The sequence below is a fragment of the Haliotis rubra genome, unplaced genomic scaffold (assembly GCF_003918875.1).
Source record: "Haliotis rubra isolate DU_JTF1 unplaced genomic scaffold, ASM391887v1 Scf672, whole genome shotgun sequence".
Lineage (NCBI taxonomy): Eukaryota > Metazoa > Mollusca > Gastropoda > Lepetellida > Haliotidae > Haliotis > Haliotis rubra.
The window spans coordinates 420,001-443,225 of NW_025767382.1; the positions used below are offsets into that span (position 1 = coordinate 420,001).

At 38.1% G+C, this 23,225-nt stretch overlaps 2 protein-coding genes and 1 long non-coding RNA gene across 4 annotated transcripts in view; 2 read left to right on the plus strand and 1 right to left on the minus strand.

Annotated features, from left to right (window-relative positions):
* Nucleotides 1-23,225, plus strand: part of LOC124257767 — a 101,249-nt gene that overhangs the window by 66,403 nt on the left and 11,621 nt on the right. The window lies entirely within an intron of this gene.
* Nucleotides 1-23,225, plus strand: part of LOC124257773 — a 55,711-nt gene that overhangs the window by 24,247 nt on the left and 8,239 nt on the right. The gene's annotated exons all lie outside the window — the stretch shown is intronic.
* LOC124257778 lies at nt 12,424-22,920 on the minus strand. Of its 2 annotated transcripts, none has more exons than XR_006893365.1 (3): nt 22,838-22,920; nt 15,742-15,927; nt 12,424-12,677 (listed from the first exon to the last, which is right to left on the minus strand). It is a non-coding gene; the product is annotated as an uncharacterized LOC124257778 (long non-coding RNA). The 2 variants fall into 2 exon arrangements; XR_006893366.1 differs by having other exon boundaries at nt 22,817-22,920.

The window sequence follows — 23,225 nt, forward strand, 5'->3', positions numbered from 1 at the left end:
CAATATTTCAGCCAATCGTGACTTTTAACAAATTACAATGTTTATGATAATGCAATTCAAATTATTAAAAAAATTAAAAAATAAAAGTAAAATAACTAGATTGTCACAGATAGAGAAATATAATACATGTGGTGTGATATTTTGCCAGTAAAATGAAAGTGAAAGTTGAATTAAATGAACTGCCAATGCTTCATTCCGTTTTATTTGTGTAAACGTGCATGCATGCTTCTGTATTCAGTTATGGGGCATAATGCATGTGTATAGTGCCGAATGCCGGCATACCCTTTTCTATCCTGAACCATTGATGATCCTTAACCTTCCAAGCTGTAAATAAATAATACATTTACTTTCATTTTCCTTTCCTGTTGTCTATCTGTATGCAAATGAGCATACAATAGCCTGGCAATACCGCTGCTGAATTTCTTTACAAAGCTCCGAAAATGGAAGCTCGGAACTTTGGGGTCCGAAATCATCCAAGTCTTCCAAAAAGTTAACAATCCTTCTTTGAATGTTGATAGAAACAATATTTATACTGGCAAACAAGGATACGTTTGACCGGCGCAGAGAACGCGTTTACGAGAAGTAGGCGGTGCACGGCAATGAGCAAACCCATTTGGTTTGTGAAAGGTAGAGCAGATGTAGGCTAGTGCACGTGCATTGCATGACGATGCTATTTATTCCGCGCGTAGGTGCACACGCCTTGCTCAGACTCTCACGTCGGTGTAGCAAGTCGCACTACACTTGATCGCGGACAACCTGGGATCCCTTCGCTGACAATGGCAAGCTCCAGTGGGCGGCACTCATACATACTAATACGGGTCAATTGTCAGGTTGGTGCTCAAGGTATCCTTGTTTGCCAGCACAAGACAAATATTCCACGCAACGAGAACTTTCGCTGAAAGAATATTTTCTGCTACGAAAGATGTAGCATTAGATTTCCGGAAATCAAAATATTTCCGTTGTATGATCCCCAGGGGTTGAGATTGACAATACGATGATGTGCTGTTGAGATTGACATCCAGTGAGCCAGGGAAAAACAAAGCGCCTTTGAGCAGCTGAGCTGAGCTGGATATCGGCGCTATACAAATGTATATGTATGTATGTATGTAAATACACAGTTTATAACTGACTCATACAAACGTATTAGCGTACAGTTCTGTATAACGATCACATTGCTACGAACGTCGTAAGCTGAAGTGTATACAAACATCCAGCGGAGTCATCTAACCTTGACTGATAATTGTGCTCCATAGCATGTTAACTAGAAGCACGCTGATCTATCATGGTTACCGGTCGGGGTAACAGACACCAAGCAGTGACACACAGGCTCAGACACACAGGCTCACATATTAACCTTGGTCGCAACCTTTACCCAAACCTGTTATCTCTTCCAGACAGTACATGCCCTTGTACGTATCTCGTCAAGAGGTGTAGAAGTGTCCGTATAGGTCGTTAATCATAAGATGGCGAGTGGATATCAAAGTTGAAGATGTGCCCTAAGGCCTGTATATACCTATTGCTGTCCCTGTCTGTCGGTGTCAGTGAGTATGCTTTCACATCAAAGCCGTCAAAGCTAATTTTATTATTCTCCTTACATATGAGAGGCACTCGGGCTGGGTAGTAGTAAAGCAACGTGATTATGAAAAGCTCATCTTAATGTCTTGATAAAAACATACTGATACATTTATCTGTAATCCCGTATTTTTATCAGTTGTTATTTAGGTGGATAATTTGATATTTAGAGTGAGTGAGTTTAGTTTTACGCTGTTTTAGCAATATTCCAGCAATATCACGGCGGGGAACACCAGAAATGAGCTTCACACATTGTATCTATGTGGGGAATCGAACCTGGGCCTTCGGCGTGACGAGCGAACGCTTTAACCACAAGGCTACCCCATATTTAGAGGCGGTTGTAAAAACCAGTTAAGGCTTAACTGAATTCAATTTTTCTTGTAATACCTTTTCCTAAGCAAATTCAAATCTTTGTAACTTAGTTGAAATTATTACAATGTCATGTCATGTTGGCAGTGGATCAGATAACTGTTCTCGTTGGTTATTAAATAAGAAATAATGTCTATCCAAGTTGTACTGAAATCATATGTAAAAATATTGAGACGAGAGAAACAAATATATTTTACCTATAGACACTCCAGTTTCTAAACACGCGTCCAAACTCTATGTTAATGCCCATTTCTGTTATACCCCTACTATAAATATGCAATATGCACTATTGAGCTCGATGAAAAGTGAAACAACATACAGAAGCGCTTCATCAATCACTTATAACTGAAAATCTGTTGGATCTTGACAAATGATATTTAGTCACCCAGTTGAGGGGATGCTTAAATTGTCCTTGTTTGATGGATATTAGGGTACACTATTGCCTTCAAGCGCAGAGCAGCAGATGATCGAAAATTGTGATCAGTTCGTGATATTCTATATTTTGTTTACATGTTCGGATGCGATGACAATAGTTCGTGTAGCTGATTCAGATCCAGTTGTAATGGCTGTAATGTAGTAATGCCAGGGTTCGTCAATTTTTCATTATCACCACCAACTCTCTGATGATAGTACGGGAATAGCAATGGTCGTAGCGCAACGACATGCAAAAACAAAGAAACAAACTGGTATTTAACGAATCGAATGTTTCTTACTGTCATATAGTCATTTGTTTTTTGGCTTTTACCACAATGGCATAATCATTCATTGATTCATTCATTCATTCATTCATATGCTTCAATAAAGCTTTAATATCAGCAGTCCTCGAGGGAAAGCAGGACTTTGCCGTGAACGTCAACAGTGACGGCACCTACAGCGTCGTTGTTCCAGGAGATGTGTGGCTGAAGAGCGCTCCCCACCTCTTCAGAGCTGATGGTCAAGTGTTCTCCCCAGCTGATGGATCTCTGAAGTTGGTCAAGAACACTCAGTCCAGTGGGTGTGGACGTCATCAGGCAGTGGATGCCAACAGCTTCTTGTACCAGGCAGGTTCCAGTCAGATCGAGGCCAGCTTTGTACAGTACACACCAGATCCAAGCATATTCACCTACAACAATCCTGCCATACCGTTCATGTTGTTCAAACAGGTGAGTAAACATAACCAGAATTTTCTATGAAATTTATAACTACTTTCTGACTCCATGAGGAAGCGGACGTAATAGAGATATCCCTTCACCTGTTCAGATGCAAAACCAATGCTGTTGTTCATGAGCTGTACCAATCACCAGGCAAAGGTGGGGCTTGTTAACCTTAAACAAAGGTACATCCAGTCTAATCATCTTCTTCACAACACTTGTTCCGAGGTGAACGTGTAGATATACCTCAGTGACACGCTTCATGTTTTTCTTTCATCAATGACGACAACAGCCCCTACATCAATGGAGCAAACAACACCGCCTCAAACAGCAGCGTGACTTCTACCCATTTCTGGATTTCCGGGATTTCAAATCCAAGAGCCAACGTTTCCTTTGGGCTACCTTAGTTATGGTGGTCTAATGCTTGGTTGTATGGGTCTAAAGGCTGGACAGTAAGTATTTGAAAACATATGATTGTCGTTGAACATGATGAAACAGGAAACATTGTTGACGCCATTTTACCTGCTAACTGACCATGCATGCCCATAACTAGTTGTCTCTCGTACATCTCAAATATTTTTTCTCCAGTATATTCTAATGGTAACTGATACCTGAAGTCCCAAATATCGGTACTTGTTAAATCCTCGCAAATATTCTGTTTCTTATAATTCTTATACTTAGCCATTATACGTATACCAGCCAATAAACTCTTTCTTTTGATATACTTCATTATGCTACAGATAAAGCGCATTACAAAATGAACATGCAATTTACAAACTGATCTTCTCAGTCTACATTGATTTCCAACTACTTCATCATCAAATCAACTTTGTAGATGGGGACCATCATCATTTAACATACACGATGGGATTTGAGAGTGGACATTTGGCCCCTATTTTGATCGACAGAAGACTGCAAATACACTGATTATCTCCCCTGCAAGTCGGTTGCAATACCGGCGGGGACAACGTCTACTGGGGCACGATGGGCGGTGTGGAAAACGTCCCTCTTGGGGTGAAACCAGTTTTATATTGTTCTGTGGTAACCAAGGTATCAACAAGGTACCAGATTTCATTTTAAACCAAAAACAATATTTAATGTCACCAGTCTCCCTCACTTTTTAACTACCGGGAACAACATATACAATGAAGGTTTCCTGTATATTTGTTGAAGCAATGAACAGAAAGATTTGTTTTTCGAACACATGCAAAAGATTATAAGCATTTGATTTCAAACAATTCTCACCATACCATATAACAGATTAAGGAAATAACTATCATACTGTGTTTAGCCAGAAAATCAGAGGTGTATAACGAAATTAAAATAGCTCTAAAAGTTGATTTAAAACCGAGCGCGTATTTCGTTATGTACCTATGAATAAACACTAATCGTTTATCTCCATCTCTACCATAACGGCGTTATTAAGATTTTTAAAATACATACTGTGTTGGAAAACCAGGAGGTATATAACGTGATTATATACCTCTGAATGTCGACTTTGATTAACCAATCACAATCCAGTATTTACTGAAGTCATGGTAAAATATACGATATACTATGCATGCAGGCCTTTGTGAGCTCGGGCCAAATTTTGCAAAGATGGCACGGGCGGACGTACACCAATCCGACTTTACGGATCAACTACCTAGGGTACTGGACAGACAATGGTGAGAATCAACTGGAAGTGTTTTATTTGATTGAAAAATGTCTTCGATAGAACCCAATAAACTCAATTATTCGTCTGTCACTGCCATTCATTGATCGTATGTTTGCTTCTACCAACCAGCGTCCTATTCAATTCCGTCCACACTTCAGTTTTGACACTACAGTTCATTTCTTCGTGCAGGTGCGTATTACTACCATTTAACAGAAGGGAAGAACTACCAGGACACAGTGCTTGACATCAAGAGCTACATTTTGAACAGCGCTAAAGTACCCGTCAGGTTAGTACATTTACACATGCTAAACCACATGGGGTGGGTATTGCAGAGAATTTTCATATGGCGATATATTGCGATTCGAAGCTTATATTGCCATACGTATTACAATATATTGCAAGAATATTTTTTCATAAAAAATTACTTATAATCGAGTTAATGCTTGATTTATAAAGCAAACACACAACAAAATCACTTTATGCTTGATTGCTTTTAATAAGAACTTTTAATCATGTTAAAATGAAGGGAAACAAGGAAAACACAATTTAACATCAACACAGTGGTTACTAGTTTGAACTAGTTTTCTCCACTCTCGAAAAGCCCCTAGGATTAAGATACAACTTGACCTGGCTTCCAGGACATATCAGGGATCACTGGTCAATAATGAGTAAAGATATATAAATTCAGATCCAAAACATTGCCGAAACACTTAAACAAAAAATAAGAACACAACTTCAAACCGAACTAAACTTGACTTCAGGTGTGAAAACGGAAATATCCGAAGATTTCCGAGTGTTACGACGTTTTCCGAATGCATGTCGAAAACCGGCTTTCGATCCGGGTATCGCAATACGTATCGATTTCATGTCTGAACCGGTAAATGCCCTGTAAACCGGTTATATTGTGCATGACCCTACACACCACACATGGTATGGTACATTCAGAAAGCTTGGATTAGTATTGATACAGCTTGGTCAATCGACCAGGCTGGTTACTTGGTTCATTCAGTACTAAGTGTTGTGGCACTTCTGGGACAGCAATCTTACTGTTTCTGGCACGACTGAGACAATGGCCTTGCTTGTTGTTTACTTGCCAGGTATATTCACTTATGACCAATGGTGATGCTACCGGGACTGTGACCTTGTTGTTTTTGTTTACCAGGTACATCCAGTTCGACGTTTTGTAGTTCACCTACTGGGACACTGACCTTGTTGTTTGTTTTCATCAGGCACATTCCTAATTTACGACGAATGGTGGTTCTACTGGGACAATGATTTTCGTTTACTTACCAGGCACATTCAGTTCGACGTTTTGTAGTTCTACTGGGACACTAATCTTGTTGTTTGTTTCACCAGGCACATTCAGTTCGACGTTTTGTAGTTCCTACTGGGACAATGACTTTCGTTTACTTACCAGGCAAGACATTCAGTTCGACGTTTTGTAGTTCTACTGGGACAATGACTTTCAGTTTTGCCCACCAGGCACATTCAGTTCGGGACGTTTTGTAGTTCTACTGGGACACTGACCTTGTTGTTTGTTTACCAGGCACATTCCAGTTCGACGTTTTGTAGTTCTACTGGGACACTGGACCTTGTTGTTTGTTTTACCAGGCACATCTAGTTCGGGACGTTTTGTAGTCTCTACTGGGACAATGACTTTCGCTACTTACCAGGCACATTCAGTTCGACGTTTTGTAGTTCTACTGGGACACTGACCTTGTTGTTTGCTCTTTACCAGGCACATTCAGTTCGACGTTTCTTGTAGTTCTACTGGGACAATGACTTTCGCTTTTACTTTTACCAGGCACATTATCCAGTTCGACGCTTTTGTAGTTCCTAATGTGGACACTGACCTTGTTGTTTGTTTTACCAGGCACATTCAGTACGACGAATGGTGGTTCTACTTGGGACAATGACTTTCGTTTACTTACCAGGCACATTCAGTTCGACGTTTTGTAGTTCTACTGGGACACTGACCTTTTGTTTGTTTTTACAGGCAGGCACATTCAGTTCGACGTTTTGTAGTTCTACTGGGACACTGACCTTGTTGTTTGTTTCACCAGGCACATTCAGTTCGACGAATGGTGGTTCTACTGGGACAATGACTTTCGTTTACTTACCAGGCACACATTCAGTTCGACGTTTTGTAGTTCTACTGGGACAATGACTTTCGTTTACATCTTACCGAGGCACATTCAGTTCGACGTTTGTAGTTCTACTGGGACACTGACCTTGTTGTTTGTTTACCAGGCACATTCAGTTCGATCGTTTTGTAGTTCTACTGGGACAATGACCTTGTTGTTTGTTTACCAGGCACATTCAGTTCGACTGTTTTGTAGTTCTACTGGGACAATGACTTTCGTTTACTTACCAGGCACATTCAGTTCGACGTTTTGTACTACTGGGACAATGACTCTCGTGTTTACTTACCAGGCATTCAGTTTCGGTTCGTGGTTCTACTGGGACAATGACTTTCGTTTACTTACCAGGCACATTCAGTTTGACGTTTTGTAGTTCTACTGGGACACTGACCTTGTTGTTTACTTACCAGGCACATTCAGTTCGACGTTTTGTAGTTCTACTTTCGGGGACACTGACCTTGTTGTTTGTTTACCAGGCACATTCAGTTCGACGTTTTGTAGTTTTACTGGGACACTGACATTTTGTTTACTTTTACAGGCACATTCAGTTCGACGCTTCATGGTTCTACTACTGCACAATGACCTTGTTGTTTTGTTTACCAGGCACATTCAGTTCGGACGCATCGTGGTTCTACAAGGACAATGACTTTCGTTTACTTACCAGGCACATTCAGTTCGACGTTTTGTAGTTCTACTAGGACACTGACCTTGTTATTTGTTTACCAGGCACATTCAGTTCGACGTTTTGTAGTTCTACTAGGACACTGACCTTGTTGTTTGTTTACCAGGCACATTCAGTTCACCGTTTTGTAGTTCTACTGGGACAATGACTTTCGTTTACTTACCAGGCACATTCAGTTCGATGTTTTTGTAGTTCTACTGGGACACTGACCTTGTTGTTTGTTACCAGGCACATTCAGTTCGACGTTTTGTAGTTCTACTGGGGACAGTTCTACTGACTTTCGTTTACTTACCAGGCACATTCAGTTCGACGTTTTGTAGTCTCTACTCGGGACACTGACCTTTGTTGTTTGTTTACCAGGCACGCATTCAGTTCGAGTTTTCATCGAATGGTGGTTCTACTGGGACAATGACTTTCGCTTACTTACCAGGCACATTCAGTTCGACGTTTTGTAGTCTCTACTGGGACAATGACTTTCGCTTTACTTACCAGGCACATTCAGTTCGGACGCTTTGTAGTTCTACTTGGGACACTGACCTTGTTGTTTTGTTTCCCTACCAGCGCACATTCAGTTCGACGTTTTGTAGTTCTTACCTGGGACACTGACCTTGTTGCTTCTACTTACCAGGCACATTCAGTTTGACGTTTTGTAGTTCTTACTGGGACACTGACCTTTGTTTACCTGACCAGGCACATTCAGTTCGACGTTTTGTAGTTCTACTCGGGACACCTACCTTGTTGTTTGTTTACCAGGCACATTCAGTATTCGACGTTTTGTAGTTCTTACTGGGACACTGACCTTTGTTTACTTTTACCAGGCACATTCAGTTCCGACGTTTTGTGGTTCTACCTGGGACACTGGACCTTGTTGTTTTCTTTACCAGGCACATTCAGTTCGACGTTTTCTTTGTAGTTCTACTGGGACACTGACCTTGTTGTTTGTTTTACTTTAGGCACATTCAGTTCGACGTTTTGTAGTTCTACTGGGACCGAAGATTTAATATTGGATGTGAAATTCAGTGAGAGAATAGGAAATTATTGGGTGAGTGCTTCAAAGCAAACTGACAACAGATCATTAATTTGCACCTGCACAGCGTACAAATTAATCTGAGCACTGAATACAAGAGGACTGGGGTGGAGTTTTTACTATTTTTCTGAGTTGAAGCTGGCAAAAAAATGTGAACATTTTCGCACCATTCACCTGCATCACCAACTTGTTTTCCAGATGGCTTGGTCAGACTTTGAGGGTCCTGATTGGGAGGTGTGGTCCACGTATTCAGATTTTGGCGGAGACAACAAAGTACGGTATCATCCTCGCTGCTGATCTAAAGGGAAGCTACAACATGACACCGTGGCTGGATTACTATTCCAGTTTTTCGTAAATATAGCTGGAACTAATACGTTTGTACCTCAAATTACGTTGGCATTTCCAGTTTCCTAGCTCCATGGTTTTCCCGGCCAATAACCCTAACAAGATACAGCCCTTGACAGACCCCAGGCCTTTAACAATGAGTGGCTGTACCAAGGCTGACTTCTGTCTCTTCTATGTATCACCTGTACTGACCGTATATTGGTAGGTGTATTCCTTTGTTTCAAAAGTACGATATTTTTTCTGTTGAGGGTGAAACACAGGCAAACTATAGTTCAAACAGGGTTGGGCAACAAAGAAAATTACCAGTCTTCGTATATGCGAGCATAGCGCAAACAGGGTTGCGCAACAAGAGAAAATGACCAGTCTTCGTATATGCGAGAGCTCGCTACGCTCGCATAAACAACTACTGGTCATTTTCTCTTTGTTGTGCAACCTTGTTTACGCTACAGCTTACCAGTTGGTGAAACTACAGGAACATGCATCAATACCTGACAATGAAAGTAAGTCCCCTCGAGACCAGTGAACAAATTATATTAGCCATTGCACAGCGTGCTGGGCAACGCTACATCATTCAGATGATACTGAATATGGTCATCGGTCAAGGATTTTGACCGGAGTAAGTAAACAGCCATGTGTCTTTCAGCAAACAGGTTCTCATGCAGGGTGGAGTTAGACAAGTGGGTGCCCATGTCACCCCAGAGAGTGACGGACATCAACATTGCCGATGACATTACCATCAGCCTCACTGGAGCTGCCCACGAAACTGTCTCCTTCTGGTTCAACGTGGATGGTAAATCCTCACCTGTGACCTGTACCCTCGGAGCAGGAGGACTCGCCACCCTTAGTTTTCACAGCAGGCTCATGCCGTGGTGTATAATGAACAAGAATATATGCATGAATACTTGTAAATATATATATTAAAGGTGTTCCTTCATATTGAAATAAGGCTAATTAGTTCATATCACTGATGTCATATTACCAAATGCGGAAATCATCGCATGCATTTACCAACGTATTGCCTTTTGTTTCAAAGGTTGAAAATCCGGCTTTTGGTCCTATGAATTAACATGGTATATTTGTACATGCCTCTTCAATATGTACCCGTGTGTAGTATAATATGTGTGATGTTGCTGCTCCTTGAAAGGAATAAAATTTGTTATTTGAACTCTACTGTTTTCTTTTTTTTGTATCTCTTTGAACGTGTACGTCGCACCCATCAAATAAAATGGTTGTTATCCATAAAGACCGTCTACTTATCCGTGGAGATCCGGGTTAGAATTTGTCTTCAGTAACCCATGCTTGTCATAAAAGGCGACTAACGGGATCGGGTGGTCAGGCTTGCTAACTTGATTGACACATGTCATCGTATCCCTATTACGCAGATCGATACTAATGCTGTTGATCACTGGATTGTCTGGTCCAGACTTGATTATTCACAGACCACCGCACATGAATATTTCTACATATCTCTATCAGTATGTACCCGTGTCTATTATTTTGCATTCATGATATTTGTAATAATGCTGTAACTTGGAAAAAGTGAACAAGGGTTTTTTTACTTTCTTCTTTTATTGTGTCTCTGTGAAGGTGTACGCATTCCTTTACCTCTCCATAATTCCCAAACAACAATTCCCTTCTTGAGTGAGTTGAGCAGAAGATGGATGATAAGGGAAGCTCCTTTAACGTGTTAGAGCATCAGGTCATACAGCAACGTGCAACTGATTGTGGTAACCTCATATAGACAACAAACAAAGCCTATAAATAAGGTAATATCGAGTCTTCAATATGGACATTGATAAGATAATAATTTAACCAACATTAGCAAAATTTCAGGGATTTAGCGTTACTGGACGTTGAAGTTGGTGTATATGCCAAGTTTATGTATGTTGGACGTTGCACATTTATCTTGGACAGACTTTTTTATACCACACTGGGCGATGGTGTAAAGAAATATAACATATACTCTTCACGAAAAGTAGGTGAATTTTATTTTAATATACGATCGAAGAAAATGGGATATATACATCGAGAGTCAATCAATGTTGATAGTGAATGTTTTGACAGTTCATCACCACTTGTACTTCCTTATGACTTTAGATGATTGGTGTATGACGTGAAATGTGCATGTGTACGATTTTCATTTTCAAACAGAAAAAAACGGATGCAAGATGATTGTCAAAATATATGGTTTACAGTGATTTATCGACCTTCTTGAAAACCGTCAAAACTAAATATTTGTTCAAACTAAAACATTGTCTTGGTAGAATACGAATCCTTTTTCCCATGTTTAGAAGAAAGAACTGAATATGCCATCAATGGAATTATCTGATATTTGGCAAGGATCTCATTTAAACATGTATTTGAATATACATGTATAATGTACATAGTATTATACTGTCAATATATGCTTTATATATATATATCATATATAAGAGTGAGTGAGTGAGTTTAGTTTCACGCCGCAGTCAGCAATATTCCAGCTATATGTCGGCGGTCTGTAAATAATCGAGTCTGGACAAGACAATCCAGTGATAAACAGCATGAGCATCGATCTGCGCAATTGGGAACCGATGACATGTGTCAACCAATTCAGCGAGCATGACCACCCGATCCCATTAGTGGCCTCTTGCGACAAGCATAGGTTACTGAGGATCAATATTCTACGTATATTACGCGCTATGTTTATGTCAGGCAGAGATCACAGTTACTATATACTATATATAGTTACAATAATCTATATATGTAATCTCCCCCTGAAGATAAAGTTGAAAGTGCGTATGTGGAGCATTCGTGTACATACACACACGGGCGCGCGAGCACACATACACACACGGGCGGGCGCGGGCACACACACACACACACACACACACACACACACAACAATCATAGTTGTATGAATGTGCTCAATTGTATATCCTAAATTGTGTGTCAACTTTTTCAGTTGTGCATTACATCTAAAATTGACAGATAAGTTTCGTGTCCCATAACGTCAGAGAGGCATGTTGTTCATCATGCCCTTGGTCTCACACCAGATGCAGTGAAATACAGATTTGCATTGTGTACACCGTCTGTACTGTCTGGCTATTGCGCCCAACCTCATTTTTATATGACGTGTGAAACATTAGATACCTCCCAGGTACGATCGTAATGTTGATCATATTTCTTGATAGATATTGAAACGTCTGATTACTTTTTTTTTTTTTTCCGAAGACAATACTCATAAGATGTGTTTGTATTCACAGATAACAACATTCAGAAAGTTCATACAAATGCAGGTAGATGTTTCGTCAGTCACATTCACATTAAAAGCTGCTTCAAAAACGAACCTAAATAGGATACACATTCTAAATAGGATACACATTCTAAATAGGATACACATTCTAAATAGGATACACATTCTAAATAGGATACATATTCTAAATAGGATACACATTCTAAATAGGATACACATTCTAAATAGGATACACATTCTAAATAGGATACATATTCTAAATTCTGAGATTGGAAAGTTCAGCCCTTTAGGCGTTGCAGAATCCAGATGTATTTGGTTCACGTGTCTCAAATATCTATGTGAATGTAAACAAAGTCCATCCTTGTCTGTGGTCAGTATTATGGTTATCGTCCTTTATATGAATGTTGCATCCTTGAATGCCACATTAAGGTCCTGTTTCACCTTACAAACACCCAACCACTCAACAAATTATTTCCTTAAGTCCTTAGGTGACATCAACATGTTGCAATCATATGATCTGATCTGAAAATAATCGAAAAGTATATGATCTAATAGATACAATAACGTATGCATATAATGTCAAACCTAACGCAAAATTGAAATGCTAAAACAACATTCATATTTGGGGGGATTTTTTCAATTCACATGGCAGTCGGAAACAGTCGGCAGCAGTCGGCAACAGTTGGCAACAGTCACGTAGAAACTTGATGGCTGCCTGTGTATGGTCGAGTCTTGCCAAGACTTTGCCAGTCGATCTATTTACACTCTTGCTACAAGATATTAGGAACTTCTTTCAACTCGGAATCCATACAGTTGTCAAATAAATTCTGGATCTCATATAACATTGTTTTTAACTTCAAATGCAACACAGTTGTATTGAACGGAATTCGTATCTATTCGCATTACAGGTATCCATCTGGACGACACAGTTACACATGCATAAATTAAAATTGTTTCACCCCAAAACTATGCCCCCGACCTTGACATAAGACTGTATTCGTATTCATCACACGCATTACTCTGGACGACACAGTGACAATGTGTATGTTGACATAAAACTGTTATCATCTCAAATAGTAAATGACCTTGTGTATATATATCTACATCAACTGGTGTATAAGTGATTTGGCTGTGAGTCGACAACAATTAGAGAGATGTGCACTAAGACCTGTATGTTTCTGTCTCTGTTGCTCTGTGCTGGTAAGTACATGTATTTCCCCATCAACAATGGATTTACATTGCCATATGAATTTCACGTTAGAAAGAATAAATCACTACTTGTTTGTAGTTGTGTTTACATACTTACAATTGATGGGAATCGTATTGCTAAAATGTTAATATCGCGTTAAGACCTACCATTTCCTCTTATGTATGTCCAGGCATGTTGTTACTGTGGCATCAAATCAATATAAGGCCCATGGTTTAATTAATGTATACACCTGTGCATAAAATAAGCACCACCCTGTATTTTAACCAATTAATTTGGTCTGAAATGAAATTCTAAAACATAACCTTTATAAATTGATAGAGCAAGCATTTAACATTTCAAAACGAGATTATTGAAATTACCATGTACTTTTAATTAGGATAATTGCCTATATTTAAAACAGGTGTTTTTATGTCCTAAAACAAGTTACCTTATTTTGAAAAGTGAAAGTAATAACTGATTGTTGTGCGGCCTATAAACTCGTTATTTATTGTGAATGGGTGAAAGTTTGTAAACTAAGAATGAATAAGGAAAAGTTACAGTCAAACTTAAAAAGGAACATAAATTTTGCTTTACAAACGAAACAAACAGATTTTAACCGTAATTATCAGTATCCGGCAGGGGAGAAGTGTTTATTCATTACAATAAACCCAAACTCATAAAGAAATGTATTCCAAAATCTCATGAATGTGACCTTTTTCAGTTTTTGTCAATTAGCAATCTGAATTATTCGAAAAAGGTGTGAATCTTTGACATTCGGGTTCTTCCTGATTATGCATAATTAAGGCTTACTTGGTGTGTAAATGTCATCTTGGTATATAACAGAATTGTTATTTTTTAGTCAAAACTTAATTTAATTGTGTAGTTTGAGCAGGAGAGGAATAGTTGTTTTCGGCCAAAATAATCCCATCCCATCCCATTTTTCATCAACATATTCTTTCATAAAGAATAGAAAGGGTTGTGGTATTTGTAAAACTGTCAGTGGATAAAGCGTCTTTAATTACAGGTTGATTACATTGATGGCTATACCCTTCCTTTTCTGTAGCATCACATCTTATTTTCAAAATAGGGTGGTGCTTAATTAATTCACAGGTGTATAATTTCGTTGTTTGTTGATTTGGAACCAACACTTAACAGCGAACCTCATCATCGAGCAGTACGATTGGAACAATGTCACCACATGATGGTACATGCTGACACCCAAATTTGGATTAATCACAACAAAAGTATTTCCTTGGCAGTGCAAAATAGATTAAATAAATTACATGCATTACTCTGGACGACACAGTTGCAATGTATAAATTCGTCTCATCCCAAAACTATGCACTCGACCTTGACATAACTCTGTTATCATATCAGATGACATTGTTATCAGCTCAGATAGTAAATGACCTTGTGTATATCTAGTTTCATCAAGTGGTGCATAAGTCAAATGATTTGGTTGTGAATCGACAACAGTTGAAGATGTGCATTAAAACCTGTTTATTACTACTTCTGTCTCTGTTTCACTGTGCTGGTAAGTGCATGTATGGATTTTTTACACCAACAATGAATTTTCATCGCCAAAGGTTTTTTAGGTTAGAAAGAGCAAATCACTACTTGTTCGAAGCCAATTATTAGGAAATGAGTTTCAAAAGCATTTCTTATCAGTTAATATAAAATACGTAGCTTATAAAGATAGCTATTTAAATAATAGTTCATGTCAAATTATCACCGTCTTCAGGTAATAATAAACTGGGAACGTGCTGGAACGCTATGCATATGACCATATTCACATAGGTAGTGACTTTCGTGTGGTTCATTTTCTGGACATGAGGTTTTAAAAATGCATTAAACATGCGATACACCAATAATTGAAAGAAGGCATTGAAAGCACTTCACGGGACGCTTACATCCAAGCGTGTTTTCTAACACGAAATTAAGCAGCAGTTGATTGGTAATGAAACTGCCCTTGCTTAACGCTGATACAGACATTATGCTGAGATCCGATAGTATAGATGTGTTATGTACTAACTTAATATGTTTCGATTCACCTAGAAGCATTTACGGTTGATTTGAATCGCATTGTTATTAGTGGTGATCCGATTAATTGAAATAATCGAAGATTGGTCGCAGTGACTAATCGACCAAGCAATCGATAATGTTTTCGATGATTGATCTCATCAATTATGAGATTTTAACCAATTCCCAACACTAATGGTTATCATCTCAGATAGTGAATATTGTTACACAATTAATAACGTCACTACATAACAATGAATAGAGCCACTTGCAATCAGCAGTCTCCGAGGGAAAGCAGGACTTTGCTGTGAACGTCAACAATGACGGCACCTACAACGTCGTTGTACAGGGAGATGTGTGGCTGAAGAGCGCTCCTACCTTCTTCAGAGCTGATGGTCAAGTGTTCTCCTCTGCTGATCTATCTCTGAAGCTGGTCAAGAACACTCAGTCCAGTGGTGTGGACGTCATCGGGCAGTGGGAGGCCAACAGCTTCTTGTACCAGGCAGGGTCCAGTCAGATCGAGGCCAGCTTTGTACAGTACACACCAGACCCAAGCATATTCACCTACAACAATCCCGCTTTACCGTTCATATTGTTCAAACAGGTGAGTAAACATAGGATAGTAATGGACTCCACAATCTCTATTCACACTAAGACAAAGCATGACATAGATATGTACCGTTATAATTATAACAAAACAAACAAACCCAGTCCGTCATGCTAACTCCCAATATTCTGATTTGACAAAAGAGCACTTTCTGCTGTGGATAGCACGTAACCATTTTAATGGCTCAACATTTGCGTTGTGCAATGGTCCTGAAAATTATTGTTGTTCATTGTGTTGAGAAGGATAGCACTGAATATTGAACAATATGATCAATTTAATTACTGGATGGCTGTACATGTAAAAAACACAAATAGATTTTACACAAAATCATCCAATCACAGCTATTAGATTATTCTTTCTGCACTGAACTTCTCCCTACAGCGTATTAGAACATTTATGTTCCATTGTGTTCTTGAAGGGATACATAATCATAAAGGTTTAGTTTTCAACAGTGACAGTGACGGACTTGTATCAATGTAGCATTAAAAGCTATTATTGTAGTTAGTTGAATGTTCTGCGAACTTTCACGTAGTTCTTTAAGAAACCAAGTCTCCAAATGTACCAAGAAATACACAAGATCTTCATAGTGTCATAACTGACACGTTGTCAAACCACACGCTCTTCTTGTTTTCTTTCATCAATGACGGCAACAGCGTTACATCAATGGAGCAAACAACACCGCCTCAACAAGACTGACTTCACCATTTCTGGCTTTCCTGGATTTCTAATTCAAAATTCATCCATTCCGCTGGGATACCTTAGTTATGGAGGATTGCAGAGTGGTAGCATTGGTCTCGGTGTTGGGCAGTAAGTATTTGTATGTGAAAATGATAGCATGTTTTACGTGTTGAACACAACAAGCTGCAAATATCATCAGACAGAGCCTATGGATAACGTCACGAACTGAACATGGATGCAAGTTATTTTTGTTCAAAATGGTTTTACTCCAGTCGATTCTTGACAATATACACCCCCAATGATCTGATTCCGGATCCTCCTCCCAAATATCAAGTGAACCATCTCCGATAAATATATTACTAGTGGCGTGTTATGAAATATCATTTTTATTAGTATTTTTCAATAGGATTCAACTATTTCATACTTTTCTTTAAGATGGGGACAATCATCGTTCAAAATCGACGATGGGATTGAAGGTGGACCTCTGACGTTATTTGATCGCGTTAAGACTGCAAATACACTGATTATCACCCCTGCCAGTCGGTTTATGTCGTCATCCGTATGGCGTCAGAACTCCAGCACCGGAGGGGACAATGTCTATTGGGGGACGATGGGAGGAGTTGAAGATGTCCCTGTTGGCGTTGAAACTAGTTTTATTCTTTTCTGTGGTAACCAAGGCATTAACAAGGTAACTCTCATCCTCCTTAACATACCTGTAAACAAAGTTATTTGTATGGCATTTATTAACTATTTTAGACATGAATTATGTTTTTATTTTTATTTTTTTACTTTTAAACCTTTGAGACCGTAACTCTCCTTAACCTTCAACACGTTTATGGCAATAAACAAATAATAATGTACATTTTCTAAGGAAACCTGTGATTATCGTTGCAGGCCTCTGTAAGCTGGGGTCAGATCTTACAGCAGTGGCATGGCCGTACAGATCAATATATGAAGTCCGACTATACCATAAACTACTTAGGGTATTGGACGGACAATGGTGAAAGCATATTTCGAGATGCCTTGATTTGATTTCAGTAAACCATTACGGTCAAATCGTATTTTCCACATTGTACAACACACTGTTTCAACCAAACCAATGTACCAGGCATCCTTTCAAAGATAATTCAAATGTTACTTTATTTCACAGACATGCATACGACTAATTTGAAGGCGTTTACAAGAATGACAACAAAACCATATTGCTGTGCACTTTGTTCTGTGAACCACGGTGTTAAACCACGCTGAATATCTGACAGACAAGAGAAAGCCTTTGCAAAGAAAACGATCTAAAACAACAATTTGTTTCTTGTTTGAGTGGCATTTTAGAAGTTGAGACGTACAATATAGAACAAGTTTTTATGGATAACAACTTCTTTATTTCGTGAGTGCGACATTTCGATACAGATTCTTGTACCGTTGTCAAGCAAAAGTGACAACGGTACAAGAATCCGTATCGAAACGTCGCACTCCGCAATAAAGAAGTTGTTATCCATAAAAACTTGTTCTATATTGAACAATTTGTTTGTTCAGGTGCGTATTACTACTGCCGGACAGAGAAAGGAAAGAACTACCAAGACACAATGTTGGATATCAAGAGCTACATGGGGCAGATAGGGGTACCCGTCAGGTTCGTAGCCGTACTCGTCCTTTGCAATAAATATGGTATATAAGAATTTGATGATTGTGTTTCAAGCACTAGAGAAATTGTATGTCATTCAGTGACACTTTTTCCACTACTCAAGAAAGTTTATTTCCAGTATGTCCCAAAAACCTAGAGATGTTAAATTTTGTTTAAAATATTTAATAAATCATTTGAATCGAATCATGGTACTACTGGGGCAATGACCTTGATATTTATTGTCAGGTACATTCAGTATGACGAATGGTGGTACTACTGGGACAATGATCATGGTGTTGTGACGTGGTCGGCGCAGCCCAAAATCTTTCAAATGGAATGCAGTGAGATATTTTCCCCTTCTTCAACTGAGTTAATATTAAAATCAACTAAATTATATGAATGCTATTAGTATTTTATGTGTCTCTTTATATTTAAGTCTCTGCCTTGCTTATAAGATGGAGTGCAGACGTAGAATGGATACTATCTTTTGAGACAAGATGTGCGAGCCAGTGTCAAGCTAATGGGGATATGTATACTGTCCCTTTATGCTCGAACACGCATTAATTGTATTTGTTTAATACCGTAATAATTATCACATTCCATTATCATTGATTTCAATATTCGTTCCAGAATACACTTGCAAATGTAATTCATATAAGTGAGTGAGTTAGTTTGGTTTTACGCCGCTTTTAGCAATATTCCAGCAATATCACGGCGGGGACACCAGAAATGGGCTTCACACATTGTACCCATGTTGGGAATCGAGCACGGGTCTTTGGTGTGACGGGCGAACACTACCCCACCGCCCCTCATGTGAGTGAAAGCAAACATTGTTGAAAATATGTACACCTTTACATGTAACATATAAACTGTAATGACAATATGTACACCTTTACATTGTTACATATCAACAGTAATGACAATATGTACACCTTTACATTGTTACATATAAACTGTAATGACAATATGTACACCTTTACATTGTTACATATAAACTGTAATGACAATATGTACACACCTTTACATTGTTACATATAAACTGTAATGACAATATGTACACCTTTACATTGTTACATATAAACTGTAACGCCAATATGTACACCTTTACATTGTTACAACATATAAACTGTAATGACAATATGTACACCTTTACATTGTTACATATAAGCTGTAATGACAATATGTACACCTTTACATTGTTACATATAAACTGTAATGACAATATGTACACCTTTACATTGTTACATATAAACTGTAATGACAATATGTACACCTTTACATTGTTACATATAAACTGTAATGACAATATGTACACCTTTACATTGTTACATATAAACTGTAATGACAATATGTACACCTTTACATTGTTACATATAAGCTGTAATGACAATATGTACACCTTTACATTGTTACATATAAACTGTAATGACAATATGTACACCTTTACATTGTTACATATCAACTGTAATGACAATATGTACACCTTTACATTGTTACATATAAACTGTAATGACAATATGCACACCTTTACATTGTTACATATAAACTGTAATGACAAAATGTACACCTTTACATTGTTACATATAAACTGTAATGACAATATGTACACCTTTACATTGTTACATATAAACTGTAATGACAATATGTACACCTTTACATTGTTACTTATAAACTGTAATGACAATATGTACGCCTTTACATTGTTACATATAAACTGTAATGACAATATGTATACCTTTACATTGTTACATATAAACTGTAATGACAATATGTATACCTTTACATTGTTACATATAAACTGTAATGACAATATGTGCACCTTTACATTGTTACATATAAACTGTAATGACAATATGTACACCTTTACATTGTTACATATAAACTGTAACGCCAATATGTACACCTTTACATTGTTACAACATATAAACTGTAATGACAATATGTACACCTTTACATTGTTACATATAAACTGTAATGACAATATGTACACCTTTACATTGTTACATATAAGCTGTAATGACAATATGTACACCTTTACATTGTTACATATAAACTGTAATGACAATATGTATACCTTTACATTGTTACATATAAACTGTAATGACAATATGTACACCTTTACATTGTTACATATAAACTGTAATGACAATATGTACACCTTTACATTGTTACATATAAACTGTAATGACAATATGTACACCTTTACATTGTTACATATAAACTGTAATTGCAATATGTACACCTTTACATTGTTACATATAAACTGTAATGACAATATGTACACCTTTACATTGTTACATATAAACTGTAATGACAATATGTACGCCTTTACATTGTTACATATAAACTGTAATGACAATATGTATACCTTTACATTGTTACATATAAACTGTAATGACAATATGTACACCTTTACATTGTTACATATAAACTGTAATGACAATATGTATACCTTTGGAACCACAAAGTCACATTTTCCCAAATGATACTTCGAGTTAGTTTGGTGAAACTGATACATTTACTACTTGTTTTTCTTCATCCTGTGATAAAGGTGGCTTTATAACAAGACACAGTATCCCGTCGTGGCCCACAGCATGTACTGGTAAGCTGGGTCAGGGAATCTGATAACTTAGTATTCTGAATTTCGATGCCTGTCGGAAGCAGTTACATTGGTAGCAGTTAGGTTTAGATATTACGTTGTAATAATGATGTACTCTATTGTCACAATGTCACTGAGTTTGCGGTCAAACGCTTATCAAAATGTATTCACGTTCCTCATATCTGATACGAATTTTAATAGAACAGAAAAATACTTGTAAGATTATCTAGTTTTCACCCATTGATATAAAATGCTTCTAAATGTTGAGATGCATAAAATGTGTACAAAAAACAGTCATAAAATCTTGGTTGTTCATTATCCAAGGTCCAGCAATACAACCTACGCAACTGCAAATGGAGGAAAGTATGAATTCGTCATCGATGGTCCAAAGGCACTGCCACTGGAAGAGGTACTGCTGCTGTTGTTTTGGATGTAAATGTTATGAAAACAAACTTCTTCTTCACCTTCACCTAAGCATCGTTTGCTTCGAGATTTCAGCATCTTTCATGTTTTATCAAGTAACTGACGAACCTTTAGGCATGTGTAAACATACAGATATGTTTCTCATCACGTTTCAGAGATTCTGGACTGATTTGCTCGCCGATGCAAGAAAATGGGGTCTGTTTGTTTACGAACAGGTAATAATTCCTTTCACCAAACGCATAACTTCAGATACATCATTCTGCAGTGTATACTTATTTTAGATTTAATCTGACGGGTTTCTTTTATTTCTGTAGGATTATCTTCGTAATGAATTTGAAGGGATCAATAAGCTTCTGACTGACATTGACCTTGGCCGCCAATGGTTGACTCAGATGGGCAATGGGGCTGCCAAGAACGGACTGACCATCCAGTACTGCATGTCATTCCCACGACATTTGCTGCAGTCTCTGGAAATACCTGTCGTCACACAGGTGAGAGCAACTATTGCATGATATGGTTATTATTAGTGAGTGTGGGTTACTAATACACTTATTTTGATACATTTGTATGATAACGGTACCCTATGTTGAGACAGAAACACGAGTATTTGCTTAACATTCACCATCGACCGGGAAACTTTGCAAGTTATTTGATATATGTTTTAGTCTCGGGTAAGCCATGACAACCGACCGAACACTGACAACTGGAAGATAGGCGTTTCATCGATATTTGCTTTGTCTCTGGGCATTGCTCCCTACAAGGATAATTTTGGACAACCAGCGTTCAACCCGGAAATCGCTACAGTATGTACAAAATTAGTTCTGAATCAACATGACATTACTTTCCAATTGGAATAAATCCTTGAGAAAGTAATGTCATGTTGATTTCATTCCAACGTTCTTAAGAAACTATTCTCAATCTGGTGAAGTGTGTAATATTCATATCATGTCATGACTACATTCATAGAAGCAGAAAGTTGATATGTATTGAATGTGTTGCAGATTTATCGGAACCCCACACATCACTTAATGCTGTGGCTGCAACGTTAAGCACAGGCCCAGTGGGGATTAGTGACATGATTGGAGGCACGAATAAGACACTCATCATGAAGTAGGCTGGCTGTTCATGTTTACAACCTAACTGTTCTCTGTTGTGGTTTAGTATCCCGCAGGTTATGTTTACTTACTGTAATATATTTTTATGATTTACTACACTTGTGGTTATTATTAATTACTCATGCATTTATTTTTAATTCCTTTATTTACTATTTTATAACTTCTTTGAGAGGCATTTAGAAGTTGGACGAATAAATAAGGATGCCAATATATGGATGAACAACTTCATTATTACAGTGATACCAATCAGTTCTTATTGTAATAAAGAAGTTGTTCATTCATATATTGTCATATTTATTGTCCCCTGTAGTTTAAAATCCTGCAGGACCGTACCTGTTTACTTACTGTTATATGTAGGTGTTATATTTTACTTGTACCATTCCCGAATGATCAAATGTTATTCTTGTTACCTGGTTCGTCTAAGTACTCACGTCTCCATGTCACCACTATCACTTCACCTCTTCTCCAGATCTGTAAATACTGATGGCCTGATCTTAAAACCATCTCGACCGGCGACTGCAATTGACAACAGAATACGGAGAGTACTTTCGTATCTTGCTTTACTCCTATAAGATAACGTTTCCTTTTAAAAAGCCTTGTAGCTGTTATCGGATCTACTTGAGGCGTCGACGCAGATGTTCAAGCGTCAGACACGACCGTCGGGCTGACTGTAGCAAACCTATAGCTGCACGGTCATGTCTTTTTCTAACTTCTGCAGTTCTTAAGACTGCATTGAGTGGAAATGATAAGCGTTTGGTTATCTGGCCTGTTAAATTGAAGATTGTTGCTCATTTCTCGAAAATGTTTTGCTTCTTGCAA